At 38.6% G+C, this 25,628-nt stretch overlaps 1 protein-coding gene and 1 pseudogene across 1 annotated transcript in view; one reads left to right on the top strand and one right to left on the bottom strand.

The window, feature by feature from the left end:
* Window positions 1-16,480, bottom strand: part of LOC140507677 (ubiquitin-conjugating enzyme E2 C pseudogene) — a 34,108-nt pseudogene extending 17,628 nt beyond the window's left edge.
* A 236-nt stretch (window positions 16,481-16,716) lies between these two features.
* TENM4 (teneurin transmembrane protein 4) overlaps window positions 16,717-25,628 on the top strand; it is a 1,206,236-nt gene continuing 1,197,324 nt past the window's right edge. Inside the window, exon 1 of the mRNA XM_072610720.1 lies at window positions 16,717-16,855. The gene's annotated coding sequence lies outside the window, so the exon portion shown is untranslated. The remainder of the gene's footprint in view (window positions 16,856-25,628) is intronic.

Genomic DNA, 25,628 nt, shown 5'->3' on the forward strand with positions numbered 1-25,628 from the left:
TCAGAAGTTCAAGAAGGGTCACCTCAGTTAATGTATGTGAAAGCTTAAAGCATAAATGAAAAGCACGAGAATTAATCTATTCCTCTTTCTTCAATCACAACTTAATAGCAATTGCTTAAATAAAATCAACTTCTCCGTCAAAGGGTCCCAGGAAGAAGAGGAAAGAAAGCTAACTGTGGAGCCTAGAACCATGGGTTCTTGCATTCTAAGCCCTGAGGAGCACGATCTAGAACTAAGAAATTGAGAAGAACTCAGGAAAAACTTTGCTGGTCAGGGCTTCTGAGTTCAGAGATGCAAGGCTGAGGCTGCAATGTAGACTCCACTGTTGATTAGTTCACAAACCTCTTCCCCTCTCTAGGCTTCAATTTTCTCATCTATAAACTGAGCTGATGGGGTTAGATGCTAAGCAAGGACCCTTACCTGCTCTCACAGTTTGTCTGTTGTGATTCAGCCAGGGAATAATCATCTCTGTGCAGAAGCTGTAGATTGTCAGTGCATGCGTGGGAATGTCTAGACTTGTTTGGGAGGCTCCATGTTGCAGCCTCATCTCCCCACCCAGAACTCCAGCCAAAATTCTTCATTTCGGGGCCAGTGTCTTCCCATTCAGTTCCCTCAATGACTATTAGAAGGGGAAGAAACTTCCCAGATCATCCTCCTGATTTTCTAGATGAGGGAACAGGCCCAAAGAAACAAGGTCACTTGTTCAAGATTACAGTAATGAAAGTAGTGGTGCTCATCTCTTGGAGGAAGAAGAAAAAAAGCAAAATTCTATGCTCAGTTAAACAACCATTAGAACATATTAACTTATCATATTAGCTAATTGGAAAGGACCTTACCTCCAAGGTTGCCTTGTATTGGTTTTGAATACAATTAGGGGGTGTGTGTCTCTGTCTGTATGTGTGTGTATACATATGCCTTCTCTTTCCTCCTCTGCCCTGCTGAGGGCTTTCTCACATCAGGTTGATGTCATTTTATAAAGTAAGGGGCAGATAACAGAGGGAACCAGGTACTAATACTCCAAAAAGTATAAAGTTTGTATACATCCTGTTACCCCTTTATAAATAGTGACAAAGTTTTCTGATTGAATTGGAAGGGGAGATGGCTTTGACTGGGAAGATTGGCCATGACCTAGAAATCCTTAAGAGACCAGCCTGTCATACATGAAACAAGGCGCTTAAGTCAGAGAGTAGTCTGAATAGCATGACCCCTGAACCTATTATTAAGAAGTCATAAAGGAGAATATTTTTTTCTTACACTGACCCCATAAGCCATAATATCTAGCAAGAAAACTACTAGTCCAACAGAAAACATGGTCTAGACAGATGCAAAAACACAAAGGTGATACTGAAAACAGGTACTCTATCAAGGAGTGAGACTCTGGGCAGTAGAGAAAAGAGAAAAATCTGATTCAAGAAAGAACTAACTTTGACAGCTAAGATTTGAACTGTGGAAAGGAACAGAGCCAAGAAACCCAGAAGACTCACTTGCAAGAGACACTCCCCCCAGGGCAGAGAGCAAGAAGTCACCATGAGAAAAACAAATATACAGGCAACTTGATGGTGCACTGGACCTAGAGTCAGGGAGACCTGAGTTCAAACCCTGCTTCAGACACATACTAGCTACATGAACCCGGGCAAGTCACTTAACCCCAGTCTAAGTTTCTTCATCTGTAAAATGGGGATAATAATAGCACCTACTTCATAAAGTGAAGACCAAATGAAATATATAAAAAGCTTTGCAATCTTAAAACACTGGATAAATTTCAATTATTAGTATTGTTATTTTTACTACACCAAAGATCTCTAGCATTAGAGACATGAGTTGCTTTGGCCACGAACTTTACCTGTGTGTTTCACCATCGGTGTGTTCTTAATTTTCTATTCACTTTTCCCACTGACGCCATGTATATCTGTGGGAGAATATGCTCTGGTTTTGTGGGAGAATGTTTTATAGCTACTTTTTCTACTATGCCATCTTAGTGAATGCCTTTACTCTGAGCCATTTGTGTCTTCTGACTGACTGCTAAAGGTAACTTCACTGCTGGGTACTCTTAAGATAGTATTTTAGAAGTACAGACTTAAAGAGTATCTTTGAACCATGAGAGTAGTAGTCTCTCCTCCAGGGACTTACAGGGCAAGCCTGTAAATCAGGAGTGTAGAAAGGAAACACCCCCAGGACAAGCTATACTAACACCAGACAATCTTCAATGATAGTGTGCCAAGGGATAGGTTTGGCAAGCCTGGCAGTAAAAATGGAGCAAGGTGACTGAGAAGGAATTGAATTGATGTAGGATTAAAATGTGTGTTGATTTACTTTGGAGGATCTCATCAAGTTCTCAGAATTTGTCTGCCACCTTATCCCCTGATACTTATGTTGGTGCTTTAGCTGCAACTATTTTCATGGTGATCTTGTCCCTAACTGCTCATCACAGATACTGAAATGAGAGATGACCCAATTCCCCATAATATTTCTTGTTGCTCTTGGACAAGATAAAATGAACTCCACCAATTCTTTTACTTGTTTCTCTAAGGAGAACCTATGAGCCATTCTTCCATTAAGTAGCAGTCTTCCTATCTGCTAGTTCCATTTGATGTGGGAATGACACAACTAATATGATTTAGTTCTTCTAGTAATATCTCCACTTGGTTGGCCACTGGGTCAGGATCTAGCAAGGGTAAGGAACCTGAGGCCTCGAGGCCACATGTGGTTCTCTCTAGGTCCTCAAGTGAGGTCCTTTGACTGAATCCAAACTGAACTATGAAGTTAATCAATATTAATAGCTATTAATGATAATATGATTATTATTAATAACTGTAAAGTTCAGATTCAAAGTGCTGTACTTGAGGACTCCTAGAGGGCCACATGTGATTTTGAGGCCACAGATTCCCCACCACTGCAATACCTAAGGCTGAATTTGAAGATAATCAGAGTAATTCTTAGCACATTTTCCCCATTACCCCCATTCTGCCAAGCATCACTCCCACAGTAGAAGGGAGTCACAGAGGACTAGGGGTGCTTTTGTTTCATGAGTTGCCATGGCTACAAGTTCCATCACCAAGTATCCATTCTACTATCGATAAGTACCCTTATAGGTAGTAAGCCCAGTCAGAAAGCAGACAGAATTCATTGCTGACACAATCCTTGGAATCCTTCCAATATAGTAGAACCAACCAGCTCTTGTGTTCTGCCGAGTTAGCTTTCAAGAACCCAGAATCACCTCCACACAATGAGACTTCAAAGTAAGACTTTGTGCAGACTGATATTATAACTACTTTCTAAGGATAATTTGTCATTTATGAGAAATTAAACATTATCTTGACCTTAGATGATGAAACCAGGACAACATATGTTAAAAAAAAAAAAAGTCATTCTGAAAGCCATCCCAAAATGTAGTGGAATGCCTGAGGAGGAAGTGGGTTTCATTTTACCAATGGGGAAGCTGAGGGTCAAAGAAAAGAAATGACTGGACCAAAGTGACATGGTTCATTTTTGGTAAAGCCAGAAATAGATCCCAGGTCCCCTGTCTCCAAGCCAGTGATTTTGCCACTACATTAGCACTGCCTATTAATAGTTGAGCATGTCTTTATGATTTAAAAATCACCACTTTATAGAAAAGAAAAATAATTTCTTTCATCTTCCTTTGTATTCTTCTGAGTTTCCTTATGATTAAGCAGCCTTTTTAGCTAAGGGAAATGCTTTTCTTTTTCCTTCCCTGAGATTCATTCGGGAGCAAATGGGTGTTGGCTAACCATATATGGGTGTTCTGAACACCAGCGATATACCTTTGTCTTTGAAGCCAGATTTGTCATGGTTGAAGTGCGTCCTCATTTAGCCTCTGGATTCTTGAGTCTTTAAAGCTCAAATATGTAAATATTTTAAGCTTTTAGAATATTGTATTCACAACAGTCCAGTGAGTTAGAGAGTATATAATGCCCATTGTGCAAATGAGCAGGGTCAGGTAAGCTTAAAAAGGCAATGTAAAACACACACACACACACACACACACACACACACACGCTGATTTGGAATGCAAAGACCAGGGTTTGAATTCTCGTTCTGATACTGACATTGGAAAGAAAGAAGAAAGCAAGCATTCACTGTGCCCACTATGTACCAGTGCTAAGAACTTTATAAATACTATTTCATTTAATCTTCACAACAGCCCTGGGAAGTAAGTGCTGCCATGGTCCTCATTTTACATTTATAAGGAAAACATGGCAGGCAGTGGTTGAATGAAGACTTGCCCAAGGTCACACAGCTAATAAGTATCTGAGGCTAGATCTGAACTCAGATCTTCCTGATTCCAGGCCAAATGCTCACGTCCACTGAACTGTTTAACTTGCCTTGGCTAAGCCACTTCCCTCATCTGGGCCGTATTTTCCTCATCTGTAAAATGTTAAAATTAGACTAGATGATCTCCCAGGTCACTTTACGAACAAGAATAACAAATTCCCAATAGCACATGACTTGTGTAGGGTCATAATAGTAACTGTCAATATGTACTTTCCACTGTCCCACACCATTGTTCAAGTATGAGATTACAAATGATGACATGTTTCATTCCCCAAATGGAAAGGTTATTTCTTACTGACATTAGAAAGTTTCTCCTTTTATTAAACTGCGTTGTTTCTTTCTAAATGGAATAAAGAAAAGAGGAGATTGTTCTAGAATCAGACAACCTGGGTCTGCCTCTAATTGCTGTGTGACTTTGGGAAACTTGAGGAACTTCTTTGAGTTTCAGCTTTCTTACCTATGAAATAAATCATGAAGTTAGACTAAGCCACGGTTGTGATAAGTCATATTTTCAGAGATTAGAGAAATCACCACCCCCAAAACGTCCTTAATTCAACTTTGTAATTCCTGAGATGTGAAAATAATATCATAAGTAATTAAGGGAAATTCAATTGAGCAGAAGAAAGAAATGCTGAAAGAGCATATTTTTGAATTTTTGCACCCTCCAGATCTTTGTATCCTGATCCAAAGCTATGGTCACTGTGTCCTAGCTAAAGCATTGAGATTAGGTCATTTCTACAGCCCCTTGCAGCTCAAGCATGCCCTTATTTCTCCTGCACTGTTCTCTTCCACTGGATTCTAAAATTTTCATAGATATTGCTTTGTATGTTCAAAGTAGATATTGTTGCTGACCTGAGGAGGTTTCTAGGACTTAATAATGTCATTTTTTTTACTCCACATAATATATCGTACACTTGTTTCATACAGTCCTATTTGAATAGAATTCATTTTCCCTGAAAGACCCTGAGATCTCAAATGTCAGATTCAGAAGGCAACTCACTACAAGGTTATTCTAACCTAACAAAACATCACTCCATCTGGTGGTAACAACTTGAATTGCAGTCACTAACCTTAGAGAATCCAACCAGCAAGGCATGTTAGCCTTGTCCACAAGACCCCATTACAGGTATCACAAACATCACGTTTTGATCGGAGCAATGCCCTGTCTTTTCCCTCTCTACTTGTTAGCAGAGTTCTTCAAACTCTACACTTACCCAGTTTCTTTCTTTCTAGTTTCCAGGAATCACTTCGGTTGCTTCATTTACTTTACAAATTATTTAATCCTTATATTTGCATAACATCATTCAACTTTTTTTCAAGGGTTTTTATGTCTATTCTTCTATTTATAGTTACAAGAAGACTTTGAGGAATAAGGATATATATATATTATCTATACAACATATAATACATAATTGTTATTATCATTATCACAGCTAGCATTGATATGGTGCTTCAAGGTTTTCAAAGTACTTAAAAATATCTCATACCAATCCCATGCCATTATTGTACCTATTTTACAAGCACAGAAACTGAGAGTCAGAGAGGTTAAGTGACCAACCCAGAGTCACTCAATTAATATCTAAGGCAGAATTTGAACTCAGGTTTTCCAGATTCCACTGAGCTATCCAGTTCATATCATTAATTGTGCATTTATCTAACCATCTCTCTATTTATATTTAATCCACTTTACAGATAAAGGTTCAAGATAGATGCATCAAGTGGCTTAATGTCCCATAGCTGGTACTTTGCAAAGCTGGGACTAGAACCCAGGATGCTTTCCTAGAATAGTCAGCTTTTTAAACTGAGGCAATTTACTGATCAAAAGCAAAAATGAAAGAGAGTGATGTTGGGAGTCCAAAAAAAAAATCTGGATCTGAGTTTTGATTGGCTCTCACTCTTGCTAGAAGAGTGACTCTGGACAAGTTTCTTAATCTGCAAAATGGTGACGATATATACTATTTATTTCATAGGATTGTTGAGAAGATCCAACAAAATAGCTAATATAATGCTTCATAAGTAATAAGTTATTAAATGAATTAAACAATTATTGTCTGCATTCCTCCTCATCACAGAATCATGTTATTTCAGAGTTACAAGAGATTTTGGAAGGCATGTTGGTCAGCCCCTGCCTCTTGTGACCTCTTCTACAGCACTTATGACCGAGATCATCCAGTCTCTGCTTAACCTTCGTTGAGGGGTGATTCACAGCCTCTGGAAGCACCCCACACCATTTGGGGATAGTCCTTCTTGGTAGGAAGGTTTTCTCTTCTGTCAATCCTAAATTTACCACCGTGTAGATTCCATCTCACGCTCCTACTTCTCTCCTTTGGGACCAAACAAAACAAGTCTTGTCTCCCTTTCACAGGGCAGCCTTTCAAGTGCTTTCTTTAAACCATGATGCATATTGACACACTAGTCAAAAGTCCCACTTGTGTTGCTCAACCCTGAGGCCAAAACAAGTTCAGACATAACAACGTACACTTCCCTTGTTCTTGTTACAATATGTCTCTCCCGTGCCCTCTCACTCCTCCCAGCCCCCCATTCTCTTTCAACACTGAAAAGGCACAGATCAATAGCTGGAGTTCAGTAAGTGGTCATACATTGTCGGATGTATATTTGAAGTCTCCTTCAGTTTCTGTTTTCACTTAAGAATCATAAAACATACAGTGTTAACACTGAAAGGAAACCTTTGAATATAGAATATTAGAACATAAAATCTTAGAATAGTAAGGGTCCTTAGAACAAGTATTGAAGGAAGAAGGGACCTTTGAACATGAAATGTTTGGACCCAAAACATAGAATGTATAAACAAGAAGGGGTCCTCGGCACAGGGTTGCATAGCACAAAGCATCTTGGGTTTGGAGTTGAAGAACCTTGGTTTAGTTCCCTGATCTTTGACCTTAGCCAACACCAACAGTAATAATAATAGGAGTTAGCGCTTATGTAGTGCTTTTAGATTTGTAAAATACTTTACAAATATGATTTCATTTGATTCTCACAACAACCCTGAAAAGTAGATGCTATTATTCTCCCCATTTTACAGATGAGGAAACTGAGGCACTTAGAAGTTATGTGATTTGGACTTCAAGTTTCCTTATCCCTAAAATGAGGGGTTTGGACTAGATAACTTCTATGATCCTAGATCAGCCCTAAACCTATTATCCTATGATCATTTTGTATAATCCTTTCATTTTATATTTTATATAGCCCTCTCATTTAAGGAAACAGAGGCCCAGAGACATTAATCGTATAGTGAAACCATTACAAGTGATGTAAAACAAAAGTTTTTTCTTTTGTTTTTCTCAGTGCCTAAAGTAATTTAAAATAAAATCACAATTGTCTTAAAAGGATGATTCATCACCTCTGCCTAGCTTGGGGAGGGACAATTAGAGAACTAGGTTACATGTTTTGTAGGAGACAGAAGTGATTATTGCTTTTGCCATATCCCTTCATCCACCGTGTCAAAGTGAAATAAGAAGAGCCAGGCTTACAGCTGGCTTCAAGGTGGTGAACTTATCTTTGTAGTTTCACCTCCACTGCCAGTACTACCAGATGAAAATTGACCACGTGTGTCTTGCTGCCAATGACATAGAATGCAGAAGGAGAGCGTCAGGGATCTATATAAACCCCCTTCTCAAAAAAAATAGTATTGGTCCAAAAAAAGAAGGGGCTTCGGTGTTTTATATCAGAAAGCTGGAGTCAAAACTATTCCTTGTCTCTTTCTATGTTTTTCTTGGTTTTGAAATCTTTACAATTAATCAAGAAAAGAATAATGGCTCCTGGTCTTCTATGGGCCTTTCCTTCATTTCTAGAGGGGCTTTTAGAATTGACCACATTGCCCTTTTTTTAAGTTCTGGAATAAAAATAAAACTGCAATTCTTTTGGGAAAGCAATGTGTTGGCAGGAAGCAACTAAAGGAAATCTAACTGCCTGACCCAGTCCCCTTAAAAAAATTCAGGAGCTGCCCAATGAATTAACAGATTTTTCCTTCTTCCTCAGTCACAGACTCAGAGACCAGGTAAGCTGGAAATGGAGGCCCAGATAGGTTAAATAACTTGCTCAAAGTCTCACAGCTGGTTAATGAGAGGACTGAAACTGTAACCCAGGTTTTCTTATGATTCCAAAGGGGAGTGTTGTTTACCAGTATATCATGCTGTATTCCCATCATCGTGCTGCATTATTTTCCCATGACTCACCTTGTCCTAGAGAAAATTTTTTGGTCCTAACACCCCTTTTATGCTCTGAAAAATTGAGGATACCCCCCCTAAATAGTTTTTGTTTATTATATATACCTTTGTATATTTACCATATTCAAAGTTAAACTGTCTTAGTATTACTATGAAAACTGTTTTGACTTCATGGACCTCCTAAAATCATCTCAGGAGCCTTCAAGGATCCCTGGACCGTATGCTGGGGACTGCTGCCCTCAAGAAATACCATCGTTTGGTACTCCAGCAAAGACCTCCCTCAAATCTGGGCCACCTCACTCAATCACCCCCTAGAATGATCTTTTATTTCCCTCCTTGCTCAGATGTGATGATAATTGGTAGAATCATCAATTCTTTTTCCTTGTTATAATAGGAGGCTGCACTTCCACTGTAAAATTTAGAGAGTGCTTTCTGTACAAGCTCCTTTTGGGATAAAAACTATTCTCATTTTATGGATAAAGAAATTGAGATTTCTTTAAGATTACACAGCTGGGAGTTATCAAACCCTGACTCTAATCTAAATCTTCTGGTCCTCTACATGACATTTCTTATCATTTTTGAGAGGCTGGTATCATGAAGAATAAACTTGGATATTTCTCAGACAACTGTACTTGGCCATCTTTTTTCCTTTACATTCTCTTCCTCACTGATCAAATCCACTCTCTGGATCCCAACAGTCACCTCTATATACATGACTCCAAAATCTATTCCTTTAGACTCCAGCTAAAATGAACTACTTAACATTCTCTTCCGAGACCCCCTTTTTCTATCACGTTTTTGCTTTTGCTTTTCCTTTCCTAGTTCCATCTTTCTAATTCCTACCCATCCTTCAAGGCCCACGTCTAATGCCAAATTCTCAATGAAATCTTCCTTGAATCCCTACTCAATAGTTACCTGTTTCTCTCATGAATTCTTTGGACCACTTTCTTTATGCTTTTTTAAAATTTTATTTCCACATTCTACTGTGCATTAGAGTGTCTTGTGTCTATGTGATTTTTTCCCAGCTAGGGAAATTGGGGCCAGGAGATTGGTTTTCCTTCATATTCATATACCCCAAAGCTCTGAGCACTGTATATATCAAGCATTGAAAATATAACTACCCTGTGAATTGTTTTAATACCTAATTAGGAAGGGACTACAGAATTTGGAACATCAGAAGTGAAAGGGATCTTAGAAGTAGAATGCTGGGAACCAAAAGATACAATGTTAGAACCTGAGAAGACCAAAGAACAGCTTTTCCAATACCTTTATTTTATAAATGCTGAAATTAAAGTCCAAAGAGATTTAATGACATTTCAAAGATTTCATAGCTAATTTCATATCTAAGCAATAGCAAAGATGACTAGAATTCACATCTCCTGACTCCTAGTTCAGTACTCTTTCTATAACACAAAGTAGCTGGGTGGCACAGTGGTTAGAGTACCAGGTCTAGGGTCAGGAAGACTCCCCTTCCTGAGTTCAAATCTAGCCTCAATTACTTACTAGTCATGTGACCCTTGGCAAGTCATTTACCCCTGTTTGCTTCAGTTTCCTCATCTGTAAAATGAGCTGGAGAAGGAAATGGCAAACTACTCCAGGATCTTTGCTAAGAAAACCCCAAATGGGATCACAAAGAGGAGACACAACTGAAAAATGATTGAACAACTGAACAATACTCATTCCCTGTATTCATTTGATATTGGTTTAGTCACTTTCTCAATTAACAATTTTTGAATTCTGATATCTATTTTTAAAATTTTTGTCTCCCTCCACATTATCTGAATTTTAGCTCTTGTTTCTGTTAGTGTGCTTTATAAATAATAATGTGGTCATCATTTAATTATCTATGTTTGGATTGGATGAAAGCAAACACATAACTAGAGCAGGATTGCTAGAGCTTTGACCCAGGGTTCTGATATCTGGGAGGGCATATATCCTCATCAATGTAAGTCTCTGAGCCCACTGACTCACCTGGGAGTCCTGAGCTGTCATTATCACCTCCCATTATATCCAATGACTTGTCTGGCCCCAGGTCACCATACTTAGGGTCCTATCACTGTGCAAATTGCCTTTCCAGAGTCCACCCTTGTCCATTCCCTCCCATATGCAAACCCTCCCAGGATAATAATACATTACTATTGTTGTTCAACTGATTTTTTATGACCCCATCTGAGGTTTTCTTGGCAAAGATATTGGAGTGGTTTGCCATTTCCTTCTGAAGCTCATTTTTAGGGATGAGGAAACTAAGGCAAATGGGGTTAAGTGACTTCCCCAGGTCCACACAGCTAGTGCGTGTCTGAGGCTAGATTGGAACTCATGAAGATGAGTCTTCCTGATTCCAAGTCCACTGGTCTACCTACTAGTGCCTAGTTAAGGCACTGGATGACAGCAATATTCATAGACCGACATTGTCACAACCAGATGTTGTGGACCAGGACACAAAAAGTTTATTAAAGAGTTGCTATGGACCTATAGGCTTTGCTGAGGCTAGCTAAGAGAAGCAGAAAGAGAGAGAGATGGGAACCCAGAAAAGTAGCTCAAACATGTAGCATGGAGAGAAGATAAAATCAGTCTGTGAGCTATAAACAATGAAAACAGTAACCACAATTATAGAATTTCACATTCTTACGTAGCACTAGAGAATAACAAATCAATTCATATTTCCAAATTTCTATGAAATTTTTAAATAAAATTTCTAATTTAGCAGATCTGAAAGTAGCAAAAATGTTTATCATCCTCATTTTACAGATGAGAAAACTTAAGGGTTATAGAGGTTAAGTGACTCATCCAGGGACATGCTGTTAGTTCATCTCTGGACCCAAGGTATCTACATAACAGGCTTAGTGCTCCTCTGGACTAATTTCTAGAAAGATTTTGTAAAACAAGGACTGATACATGTTTACTATCTTGTGATCATTTACAAGTCACTTGATTTCCTTGTGAAATGAGATCAAATTCAAAGACTTCTGAGTTCCCTCCCAGTTCTAGATCAATGATTACCCAAGGATTAAAGCAAAAAAACAGTTTCTGCCTTTTCTTCAGCAAAGCTGCTACTAGAACTTTTTTTTAACGTGGGTCACAAATAGTTTGCTAGGGTGGGTAGCACATCGGAGCAAAGGAAAGTCCAATGGGAAAGAGAGGGGCATCTACCATGGACAGTCTGATCATAGAGGCAATTAATTGTTCCAGGAGATTGAGTAGTCCATCCCCTGAGGATTGAATGCCCAAGGTGGGCCAAGGTCCTTTTAACCTTGACTGTTTGAAGTATAAAAGGCTTAGCCCCAAAGGAAATTGGATCTGAGGTTATTCTGGAATGACAACTATTACAGGTTGTTTTCCTCATAGTGCCTATGGAGGGGCCTAACATTTTATATCATTATATCCTATTTCATTCTTTGATTTCCTATGAGTAAAGTTGTCTTCTGTTGGGTATTTCAGAAAACTACCCTAAAGAGAAGGTCAATGATATCTTATCATATTTCAAAAAATTATTCCCTCCAGGGAATAAGCCTCAGTATCCTTAGCTAGGTTGGTCTTCAAATGACATTATATGCAAGTCTGTCTTCAGACCCAGACTCTGAGCCTTTCTAGTTATTTGGGATTTGCTGAAGTTTGTGCTCCAGTGGTAATGCCTTCACCTCCACATGACAAGAAGGCTTACTGGAAATGAATGAGTGAGTGAGGGAATGAACAAATGAATGAATGAATAGATGAGTGAATGAGTGCGTGGATGGATGGATGGATGAAAAGTATTAAGCTCTTACAATATGACAAGCACTGTGTTAAGTGCTGGGGATACCAACTGAAAAAGCAAGAGAGCCTTTGTTCTCACATTCTGTGTTGGGGAGACCACATATATGGAAGAGTCCAGCTTCAAGGCGTATAGAATGACCCCTGATCTTGGACTGGAGCTATAAGGCAGACAACAGAAAACAGGTGTCCTTAGGGTGCATTGGCAGGTCAGATGGCAGTGCTTAGGGCTAGGAAAGATTAGTGGGAGGGCAGATGGTAAGATCCTTTTTCTGGACAATGATTCTTCCTATCTTCTCCCCTGTGGAAGGGCACTCAAAGCCCCTGAATTGGCAGGAAGACTGGTGGAGAGAGCCCATTAGAGCCTGATTGCTACTGGGTCTGGAGGATGGAGAATGGAGCTAAATAGGTGGGCTCAGTGAGAGTGAGTGAGGGCAATTACATCAGGGGAGGAATGTTATTGTTGTTAATTACAAAAAGTAGTCATTTATGTACCTGTGCAAGAGCCTACAGAAGATTGAGTACAAAAGAGTAAAAACTGACTTGTCTGTCAACTCTTTCTACCTAAATTCCGTTGAAAAAGATTAGAATAAAATTATTATTGTTATTAATAGTAACAAAAGCTTCAGGAATTTCTATAGCACTTTTTGGTTACAAAGCAATTTCCAGTCCATGATCCTGAGATGCAGATTATTGCAACGTTCCAGATTAGCCAATGGAATCCCAGAGAGAGAAAGACACTGATGTAAGAGTTAGTAAGTTAATATGGAGGTAGTGGTAGAGATGAAACTCAAGCATGTCTTTTATTTTTAACTCTTGGACTCTTTCTGCCATATCCACTGCCTAGGTCCAGACCAATACATCCACAGTTACATGTGTACCCTCCCCTCACCAGCCAAAGCCAATATCTAGGACCAAGCACCTCCCTGTTTTTAATAAGATCTTTCATTCCCTCTCCCATACTGACTTGTGGGAGATATTTTGTGTGTGTGCAAATCCACTCTTAATAGATTCTTTTGGCCAATTCATTCCCTGATTTTACATTTGAAAGAGTATTTGACTTTTCACTCAGCTTTTCTCAAGGGAGCCCTTAGAAAGGTTTGGAAACCTGTCAGAGATTAACTTCTTTGGAGATAATGCCTCCTTCACCCAGGATCCCAGTAGCCTTCCTATGTGCTGACAGGGCAGCCAACCAGCCGGCTTCTCCTGCCACTCCTATTCTCCCCTCACCTATAAAAGGGCACCCGTGACCCAGGCAATTTTAGGAAAGAAAGCAATAAACAAAAACATACTTTCAGTCAAATGCTTTGGATGGGAGTCATATTTTACCCCCAAAGCAAAACATATTTGGAAAAGAAAGCAAAGGAAAAAGACATATAGCAAGTAGTAACATTCTCTTCCCCGTGCTCAATACCTCCCACCCCCATTATGCTTTCTTAATGTTTAGGGATGCCTTTTCCTCTCTAACTAAGATAGATAGATAGATAGATAGATAGATAGATAGATAGATAGATAGATACATAGATACATAGATACATAGATACATAGATACATAGATAGATGATAGATAAAAAGACAAATAAATGAGAAAAGTGCATTATTAAGCATGTATATGTATTATTTGCTATACACTGTAACTACATGCTGGGGATATAAATACATGCAAACAAATACAGCCCATTTAAGCTCTGACTATCTTTATCTCACCTCCCATAGTTATAAATTAGTCGGTTTTTCCAGAGTAGGGCTACATGTGTCCCTAGGGGTACCCCTGAGTAGTTGGGAGAAATTCTCCCAAGCTACTGCTTGAGCCCCCGCCGGTGTGCTCCCCATCCCTAAGTGGCAGTTGAGAAAGATTTAAGTTTCATACTTTGTCTAAAGCCTATGATTGAAAGATTGATTCAGTGGTCTTCTCCCCTACTAAAGCCTAAAATAGGGGTAAGATACTTTTGACTCCACCCTTACACAAGATAGTCCCTGACCTTATCCTCATAGGATGCAAGCTCCTAATGAGGAAAAATAACTAATTGCAAAGGTGGTGGGAACAAAGTCTGGAGTGGAGACAGTATGGTTTGACCTAGAAATGAGTTGGAGGCTTCATTTTGGGTAAGATAAGGCAAATGTATAAAGTAATTGCATGGGAAGACCCAAAGTATTCCGTTAGGAGGAGGAGGCATAATTTGTAGCTGGAGGCTAGAAACAGTACCATCAACTCTCATTCTCTCCTCCCTCTGGTTTAGATCCTACAGACAGGGTGAGATTACAGTCTGTTAGGTGATACACATGCCCTTATCATTTGTGGGTCAGTGGAGAGAGCACTAGCTCTGGACTCAGAAGACCTGAGTTCCAATACTGCCTCTAACCTGTAGAAACTTCAATAAGTCATTAATTTCCTGAGGACTGTTTTTTCTTCTTTGGTATGAGAGGACTGGACCAGAGCAAATCTCTTCTGATTCTGTCACCACCATTCCCTTCCATTCATCCTATGTGCCAACCAAACCAGACCATTCTCTGCCCACCTTGACACTATCCCCAAGACACTCTGGGTTCTTCCTGCTCCATGGTTTTGCTTCAGGTTGGTCCCTTTGTTTGGAATGTCCTTTCTTCTCCTTTTAATATGTAGAATTCTTATACATTCTTTAAAGTATCAGTTCTCAAAAGTGTGGTTTGGAGACTCTTTTGGGGGTACCCAAAGTCAAAACTCTTTTCATAATAATACTAAAATGTTTCTAATATGGTAAATAAATATTAACCTACATAAACCAAAAAGTTTAGAAAATCGCTGCTTTAAGCGTATCTCAGACACTAGCTCCATTCTACTTAGTCTTATTTATACAGTGCTTTGTTCCATAACTTTATAACACAATTCTAATGTAATATTCTAAATATGGAGAGAAAATAGTACATCATGATTTTATTATATATGTGTGTGTTTTATATGTACTTTTAATAATAAAATATGTGTACATAAACAGCTTTTACTTATGTTATACACACATGTGTGTATATATATATAAATATATGTGCATATATGTATGTATATAGTCAGCTGTTATATCCTCTATCCTTACCAGACTAAGGTAAATTTAGGTGAAGGTAAGTTTAATGAAGACAAAGGCCATGTCTTAGTGGACTAGAGAAACAGAAATGTAGTGTAATAGAACCCTCAACTTGGAATCAGGAGACACAAATCCAAATCTTACCTCCAACACTGGCTGGTTGTATGACCTTAAGTTAGCCTCTCTGTACTTTAGTTTGTCTGTGAAATGAAGATAATAGTATCTGTATTACCAACCACACAGTATTCAAAGGACAGAGCTTTGTAGAATTTAAAGTATTATACAGGGTGCCTCAAAAGTACTGTGGAAGTTTTCAGCTCTGATAACCTAAATCTGCCCCAAGATGTTTGAGATATCCTGTATAAACATAAGTTCTTGTTACTCATCACACAGTAGGTAATTAAAATTTATTTGTTGAATGAATAAGTTCAGGAACAACTAAATAGTGGGTTCATTGTCCCATAGAGTCCTCTTTCACAGGTTCTATTCTGGAAGACTTTCCAGACTGGTAAGACCTACCAGAGTGTAGCATGTTCTGCTGGCATTGGCTTTGAGAATCCAGGATCATCTCCCTTCTATAATAACCCATAGGCAATGACCCTTGGTTTTCAGAGGAGGTAGGTGCTATTATTATCCCCATTTTACAGACGAGGAAACTGAGGCAAACAGAGGTTAAGTGGCTTGCCCAGAGTCACGCAGCTCATAAATGTCTGAGGTTGGACATAAACTCAAGTATATCTGACTGCAAGTCCTGCACTTTATCCATTGCACAGTCTAACTAGAATGGAAGGGGAAAGGAGGGTAGAGAGGGTTCTCTGTTCCATCATGAAAACTGGGGAGAGAGCAGAGGTGCTGATGGATAGCAGTGATAGACAACGGTTTCTGGGAAATACAGCTCTGACCGATACACTGGACCCAGGTGATCTCAAGGCAGCAGGAGGTTGCCGGAGAAGTGCCGCAACAAACTTGCTTCCAAATAGAACACTCCAAAAATTCATTGGCATTTTCAGCCCCCTCTCCAGTCCCTCTCTGCTGCTTTGCTTCCACTAGACCCAACAACTCAGCTGGAGGCAAGAGCAGCAGCCTCAGAGCTAGAGGTAAGGGGAGCTGGCTCGTTGTTACCACGGACCGGGAAAGCTCTTCTAATGATGAGGCTGCTGCAATATTATTGCAACAACCAGCAACCCACATGTTCGATTACAACAGGTTGAGCCACCAGCCCGCTCCCCTGTGCCAGGTCTAAGGGCAGGGAGAGGGGGTAAAAAGAAAGAAAACAATCCAATGCCTCTCACTGAGAGCATCCATACTTCCTAGCCAGTGCATAGGCGACCTGGCTGGGGCCACATTTGGGGCCACGGGAGCCCCGTCTGAGTCTTTTTCTCTGGTCTCTGAGCCGCTGCTTCTTTTTGTATGTTTCCTGTTAGATCCCCAGGGGTTCTAGAGGGCTCCCCGCCCTGCTCCGGACTTGGGATCCCAACTGAAGTCTGCCAGACCGGTACTGCAAGTTTTGCAGCCCAATCTTCTGCCTCGTCTTCAGCGGGGAGCAGGAAGGGAGTCGACTTTCAGGTGAGTCTAAACATCTCCGCTGTGTTCGGCTCACTCATGTGGAGCTGGATTGTGAACTGCCAGAAAAAGACCTCTGGTCCAGGAAGACAGACCCTTGAGTTCCTGAAGGCATATGCACAGAGAAATCCAGTATCAAGGTGGGGGCAGGGGAATGTGTATGAGTAGTTGAACACTTTAGAATGATGAGTTCACACTTTGTATTTCGTCTTGTCTTATGATGCAACCTAAGGGAAATTCACTCAGTTCTCTGTAACGCAATTCATCTTCAAAATGCTTTCTCCCTAATTACCCCAAAGTTCCTATCACAAGGTAAGAGGGGGAGAATGCCAGCCCCCATTTCACCAGTACCAAATGGGGGCTTAAAAAACTACCCCATGGACTCAACATGTAACATTTATGCTTCAACAGTTCCATTTCAACAGACTGGGTTCAAACTTTCCAAATTTAGGTAGAAATAGAATTCTGATCCACCTGCCTTGGTATCTTCCAGTTTCCATTTAACCTTTGAGGATGGGCTAGCAACCACTTACTACTCTTAGAAAGGGCCTTGAAAGGGGTGAATGGCTCCCTTCTTTCCACTCAACATTCCTGAGAAAGAGGGGGAGTGGATGGAAAAGGTACTGGTCCTAGCATCTAGCTTCAATAAGCAGTCGCCAACTTCAGCGGCAATGTGCAAATTACTGATTTTTATTGGACACTTTGGGGAATATGATAGTTTGTCAGGAAATGAAAGAGAATGTCTGTACTTATAAAATTCTATGGAAAATCAATGTAGTGCTTAAGTGTATGCTTCTTCAGTTATGTGAGTAAAAGACTATTCTCCAGGCAACTAGAAAGGATTTTTAGAGAGGAGGCAGCCACCACTGTGGAGAAAACATTCAGGGTCTGGTTAAAAGGTCATGGTGATGTTCACTGCTAAACTTATCTACTTAGGGAAATACAGTGTGTAGGGTGTGAAGAATACAGGGCAGTGCCAAATGCCTGACTGGGGTTTTTTAGCATCAATTATTAATAGCATCGCTATGGGGCCTCTTTACATGGTGCCCTCCAGGATCTAGGCAACTTTTTTTACCTGTATTTTCATGCCCCAAATCTCCAGATTCCAGTGCTACTTAGCTCCCTCCATTCCTTAAACCACCCCTACTACCACCTCCAGTCAGAAAATGGAAAGATGCGGAATGCTGCAAGGGTCAGTTTTAGAGATGTGGAAGCATTCCACAGTGGGGACAGGAGCAAAATCTACTGCCTCTTTAATTATAGCTGAAAAACTGCTTCATCTCTCTCTCTCTCTCTCTCTCTCTCTCTCTCTCTTTATATATATATATATATATATATATATATATATATATATATATATATATATATATACACACACACTGTTATATTATACATGTTATATATATACATGCACACACTTATACATACAATATGTATATATATAGAAAGAGGGCATAGAGAGAGCGAGTATGTAGAGAGAAATATATAGAGTATATATATAGAGTATATATGTATATGCATATATGTGTGTATATATATGTACATATACCCACACACATATACATATATATGTATATGTGTGGGGGTCTATATTTATATATAAATGTACACATGCATATGTGTATACGTATATATGTGTGTGTACCTTGTGTGTTGTGCCTGGGTGTGTATATGTGTAAACACAGATATTCATACATGTATTCCATCTAACAACTGACTGATTCAACCCCCTTTGGTGCCTCTTAAATTTTTTTTTGTCTTTTCTTCTGTTACAAATTTATTTTATTTTCAATTCACAGAACAAAACAAACATTTTCATAATACAGTATAATAAAAAAGATGATTGCACATGAAACTGCAAATCTACCATGTACAACTTGCTATTTCTTCTAAATCTACAACAAAGTTATCATGCAAATTTCTTTTTCTTTTTTTTGGGGGGAGGGTTTCTTTCCGTCTTCTCCCCACCTGCCGTCCTAGAGATATCTACCATTAGACACAACTAGGTAAATATAGGTAAAATCGTTCTATTTTATCAGTTCTTTCTCTGGATGCAGATAGCATCTTCCTTCCTAGGTCCTCTGTCATTGATTTAGGTATTTATAACAGTCAAAATGACTTAGTGGCTCAAAGCATTTTTAAAACAATATTGCTTTTATTGTATACAATGTTCTCTTGGTTCTTCCCATTGAAATCAGTTTTTAATTGAAATTAGCTTCTTGGTTGTGTTACAAATATAATACATATTATTATACAATTATACAGTATTTAGTGTGGATTTCAGAGATAACCTACAATCGGCCTTTTCAGAATCAGAGCATTCCCGTACTAGGTGGAACTGTTCTGTGTATCTTCTTTGTCTTCTTCTTTGACGTCTCCTCTACTAGACTGCACTCTCAAGGACCTCCTTCAGAGCAGGGATTGGTTTGTGGGTTGTTGTTTGTTTGTTGTTTGGGGTTTTTTGCCTATTTTTATTTTTTGTTTAATATTTCATTTTTCACCAATTTCACGTAAAAACAATTTTAACATTTTTTTTCAAATTTTGAGTTCTAAATTCTCTTTCTCCCTTCCTCTCCTCTGTCTTTTAAAAAGGCTAGCAATTTGACATGGATTATACATGTTTTGCCTTTCTTTGCATCCCCAGCACAGTGCCTGGCTAAATAAACATATAGTAATTCCTTAATAAATGCTCATTAACTGAACAACCTCAGGATATAGAAATCATGATCTCTATTTCACCAGAGTATACAATTTAAAAAGAAAAAAATTCAAAAGTAATCGCTGATTGAATTCTTAATTATAACATAATATTTTATTCAACAAACTAGAAACCTAAAATTTAACTAAACTTAAACATAATATATATGCATAATATAGCATTTTTCATGTGGTTATAGTTAAATAAAAGATCAGTTTTTTGAGACGGGCTTTGCCTGGGTAAAAATAAAAGCACTTACTGAGAGTCAGGAGTCTTGAGTTTATTATATCACATCTTATGACTCTAACTGCATGACTCTGAGCAAGTCACTTAACCTCTGTTAGCCCCAGTTTCCTCATGTATTAAATGAGAATGAGAATGCTTTAATCACCTATGACACAGAGTTGTTATGAAAACAATGCTATGTAAACCTTTAAGCACGATGTGCAGAATTAACATTAGTACTAAAAGAAACCTTAGAAAATGGAATTTTAGAACTGAAAGGACCTTAGAATATGTAGAGGTCAAAGGGATTTAAAGACATAAATTCTACAGTTGGAAGGGACCGAAAGCGGAATATTATAGCATTGTATTTTAGTCCTTAAAAGAAGCTTGGTGTGGTGTGGTAGAAGAGATCCTGCCTGGAGGTTGCTATCTAAATCTCAGATATCCACCATTAGAATGCTAAGGCGTCTGAGAGACCAACACCCTCTTTTTACAGAAATGAAAACAGATCCCAGAGAAAGAAAGTGACTGAGGGAAGGTCTCACATCAAATCAGCAGGAAAGGTGCAACTAAAAGCCAAGTCCCTTTGACGTTGTTTTCATTGTGCTTGCCACCGGTGTATTTAGGAGCTGCCATTACCCAGGTGTCTTTAGTATGAAGCAGAGGAGAAAAATAAACAAACAAATGAAAAAACCCTTTTCCCCACCCTCAAGATCCTCCTTTCTCAAGATAATAAAAGATTTCCTCAGATAACAATCCTTTTCCAAAGGAGTTTATGCCCAAAATTCCTTCCAGCTACAATATTCTAAATGGTAAGATTTTATGTTTTAATTGTCCATGCATGCGTCCCATGCTTTAAAGTTCTTTCCAATACTAAGATTGAATCCTAATGTCTTACATTCCGTCTGACGTTAACTACTCACATTCACATAGATCTTTAAGGTTTACAAAGATCTTTTCATACAGCAATCCTCAGATAAAAGTAAGGGAAGGAAGAGTGAAAAATAGTGTTAGTAGGTGTGGAAAGAGTCCCAGACTAAGAAAGGAAACCTAAGCTCTGGCCTCAGCCAGTCATCTAATTTGATGTGTGACTGGGAGCAAAGTCACTTCATTTTTCTTGAATGTAATTAATGTCTTCAAAAACTGGGGGGAGGGAACATAGCAGAGAGAAGGACAGGAGAAGACTCAATGGAAGACTTGATGCTTCCTTCTGGCTCTTAAAATCATGAAAAGGAAAATCCCACATATGTTGCAACAAAGCTCCCTAATGTCCGCATCATCTCTGCAGAACACTTCAAAATAAATACAAAATCAAGACCATAAGTGGCCAATGGTCATGCTCATCGTATGTGGTGGGCAAAATAGTAATATATAAAGAGAAAGGAAAGGTTAGAATTATGAGGAGAGGATAGAAGAAGCTGAGTAAGTTCAAATATAACTGTGGTACGAAACTTTGAGTTGTGGGTTTGCCATTAGAAGGATTCTTTACTGTGAATGTGAGTTGCTGTCTTGGACTACCAGAGTATTCATTCCTTGTTATTCAAGGTTCAAAAAAGAAAGAACCAAAAATAGCCATTGAATCACTGGAGACTGGAGGATCATACAGTTTTGTTTTGTGTTGTATAACTCACCCCAAAGACAGAATATTATATAGTTCAGTTTTGACCATGTATCCCCATCATAACTATTTTTCAGCACACGCTCCTCTAAAAATATAATGATGATAATGATGGTGATGGTGATGGTAATGATGGGGATGATGATGACGTTGGCGGTCGTGATGATAGCTAACATTTATGTAGCACTGTTAGGTTTGTAAAATGTTTTATAAGCATTATCTCATCTAATCCTTACCACAAGTCCAGGAGAGAGATGCTATTATTGTCACCATTTTACAGAAGAGGAAACTGAGGGAGACAGGTTAAATAACTTACCCAGTGTCACACAGCTAGTGTCTGGGGATTTGAATGCAAGTCTTATCAGCTGAGTCCAGAGCTCTATCACATATATGACTTGCTGAACTAACTAATTGTATACATTATGCAACATATAAAAATGGCACAAAAATAAAATAAACTGTTTCTTCAAGTAATCTTTTAAACAGCACAACCTTTCTGACCTTACTATTTAAAATTATTTTATGATTATATATTATTAATTCTTCAATGAAAACAATATAATTGAGTACTTTACCTATATATATATTTTTAATCTTGGTTTAACACTTTGTAATACAGTGATTTGAAGTTCTGGTCCTAAGTTCACTTAATTTTGATACATCATTTTAATGTTTGTCATAGGTTAAAAAAAAAAAGTATTCTGCAAAGGGAGGTTGAAACAGAAAACAAGCATTATTGGCCATACTTGCTAAATCATGATATTCATTTCTCAGTCCCACTCCAGGGAGATTTCTGTAGAAATTTGATTAATAAGTATCTATCTTTCCTGATATCAATTGGTCTGTCTTGAAACATAATTGGAAAACGTTTCACTTTTACATTTTGAATACATGAATTCAAAACCCAGTGAAACTCTTCATTTTGGAAGATCTTTAAGCAGATTAGAAAATTCTCTTTCTAAACTATTCAAGCATATGTGTGTGTGTATATATATGCATTTATACATATATACACATATATATGATATATATGTATATGTGTACATATATATGAGTTTTTAAAGATGGAATACTTATTTCATTTTTGGCAACAAAAGCTTAGTTTTTTAAAGACTTCATACTTTCATTAGCTATAATCTTGGGGCCCACTGTATAATAGAATGAGACTGATCATTAACAATGTGAATTTCACATCTCAAATAATCATAATAATTTCAGTTTCTTGGCAAATCTTATTAGATGGTGATTGTTTTTACCTTGGATTCTGGCTAATGAAGAGTTCATACCAGGAGCAGAAGTGTCATTTCTGCTATTTACTTGCAATTCGCTTATGCTCACATGATTAGTATTATCTTCAATCTGTGATTTCTTGGCAGGAATCTTTTTAAGCCACTGGGCCATTTTGTGAGGGTTAGTTTAATTAAAACTAGAGAACATAACCCATAAATCCACTCAACAAGCACAAGCAAACAGCAATACATCAAAATCACTGAAAACAAGCTAAAGAGTGAGGGTGCCACTGAAAAGCCCTTCCCTTCTCCCAGGATACTTCACATGCCATACCTAACATGTTATTATCAATTAATCAATCAATAAATACTTATTAATCAACTCCATGGAGCCAAGAACTGGGTTAGGTATGGAAGAGGTAAAAAAACAAATAGAGTCTGCCCCTAAGGAGCTTACATTCCATATGGAGAAATAAGACATGCACATGTATAAGCACTTAAAAAATAAAGAAAATGCAGTTTATGAGGAAAAGCAGTAGAAAGTGGGGGCACCAGAAAAGGTTAAATGCAGAAGGTGACACGCTGAATTTTGAAGGAAATACGGAACTCTAAGATGGAGGTGGGTATTCCCTTACTGGTGCAAATCATAGCCCATTAGTGACTTAGCAAATGGTTTTCAAGAACAATGTGAATGAAAAGGCCATTACCTTGTAGCCAACCTGGTTGTGTTGTTTGTCCTTTCTTCTTGAAGAGGGCCAATGATTTCACGAGAGATGTCTTGACTTGCAAGCAAATTGGTTTTAAGTGAGGCAGAGCTGTGCCAAGTCATTAGCCTCATTCTCTCTCCCAGAGTCATCCAGGGGCAAGACATAGGTCAGGATGACTGGTGATGGCCCTGATGAGATGGGAGACCTTGACTGTTCTAGGCTAAATTCTTTCCCAGGTGTCAGTTTATCTGAGGCAACACCCATTCAGTAATTAAAGGCCAGATAAGAATGGAGGTAAAAGATGGCCTCGTTTGCCTTTATGGAAGAGTCAGTCTAGGAGGGGAAGACCCTCAGAGTTTCTGGTCAGAACAGAAGCAATTGCTATTTATATCTACTCTGAGCCATCAAATCCAAACAATGAGTAAGTGAGGCTTGGGCTGGGGACCTATTATTGGTCTGTCAGTGAAAGCCAGAGTATTTTGGGTTTAAAGGCATAGTCAAGTAGCTCTATTTGAATCACAATGTGCTTCTTCAAAGCCTGGGTTTTCAGAACTGTGTTTCAAGAAATTATAAATGAAACCTACATGTGACAAAAGGATTAATTGTCCTGGTTTAAAAAACAAACAAACAATGACAGAATAAATAAGTAGGAAGAAAAAATTCTAGCCCCCAAACTCTAAGATACCTTGCAAGGCATAAGTGATCAAAATTTATATTCCTTTGGACAGAGCACTCACATGTAACAGTACGACTCCTCACATGGACAGAGGTAGAAGAGCTAACCTGGTGATAAGCCTCAAATAACAGGCAAACCCATATTTGAATACTTTACAGTCTAATAGGACCTGCCGGAGCTTGCCTTCAGCTGATGTCACCTTCATGAACCCATCTGGCATAGCCTTTAAGAACATGTCACAATTTGGTTCCTAAATAGGAATTTCATGGAGAGGGAGGCCAACCTTTCTCCAACATAGAGATCCCATGAGTCCACTAATATCATGGGCACTAATTCTTGCTCTTCAGAGGTTACGCAACTTTTAACCAACAATTTGAACTAGCAATTGAACACTCTTTGAGTCTACATCTGTGGTGACAAACCAGGACAAAAAGAAAGTTCTTTTGTTATGAAAGAATGCCTAATAAGGATAAATGTTCAAGGAAAAATACAGTGCAGTCAATGTCACATTAGTCATAGAATCATAAAATATTGGAGCTGGACCCTTCAAACATGGAGCATTTGGGCCTAGGAGGAAGTTTAGTACATGTAATGTTAAAGTATTAATCTTAGAATGCCAGGGCTAGAAAGGCCCTTAGAACAAAGAATGTTAGACTACAGAATGATAGAGCTTAGAGATGATCTAACCTCTAGCCTCTTAGAAGTTAAAATTAAGTCCTGAATCAGAGGTATACTGGAACCAGCTCATATAGACTTTGTGAGAACTGGTGGTTAAATTTTCAGTGAGAGCATTTACACCCTAGAAATCAGCAAACACTATAAATCAGAATTTGATTTATTGTTTAGTTGTTTGTCTAGACTTCAGAAAGTGATAGGGAAAATGTTAATAGTGCAGTTTAGACTTAAAAGTAGCTTAGTACATTTCTTCCCCTGTAAAGCCGGTTAGTAAACATTTATCAGCACTCTCCTGCCTGAGATGGATGGGATGACTTGCCAATGACCGTACAAGTTAGTGATAGAACTGAAACTCTAACCACATAAACAGCATTCTCCATAAACACCCAAACCCTCCCCAGCTCTCTGGCACTCAAGCTCTCTGTGTCTCCATGAACACCATGGCAATGTTTCTGTTCCCTAGGGTTCTGTCTCAGCTTTAGACTTCACTACTTCCCTTTACCCCTCCCCCAAACAGCCATGTGCTCCAGATCTCTTCCAAACAGGGCCTGAATGCCCAGGCAAAGCTCACTTCTGTCCTGCTGGCCTACTGATGAAGCTGGCTAACTAAACTCCAACTTTATCTTACCTCTTACGTCACTGATAGGGATTTAGAATCTGAAACAGAGTTTCTCAAGGGAGAAACAAAGACAATTTGACTCATATCCACGCACAAAAATTTCAAATAAGTAGGTATTATTTTCTCTTATCATTTTACCTTACCATATTTACACATGTCATTTGCAAATAACATGTCACATTTCTATGCTGTTGTTGGCAGAACACTTTCTCCCAAGTCTGTAATGATAGCTAACATTTCTATTAAGTCTTAAAGTTTGCAAAGTGTTTTATCCGTATTATCTCAATTGATCCACACAATGACTTGATGCTATTATTATCCCCATTTTA

The sequence above is a fragment of the Notamacropus eugenii genome, chromosome 5 (assembly GCF_028372415.1).
Source record: "Notamacropus eugenii isolate mMacEug1 chromosome 5, mMacEug1.pri_v2, whole genome shotgun sequence".
NCBI lineage: Eukaryota > Metazoa > Chordata > Mammalia > Diprotodontia > Macropodidae > Notamacropus > Notamacropus eugenii.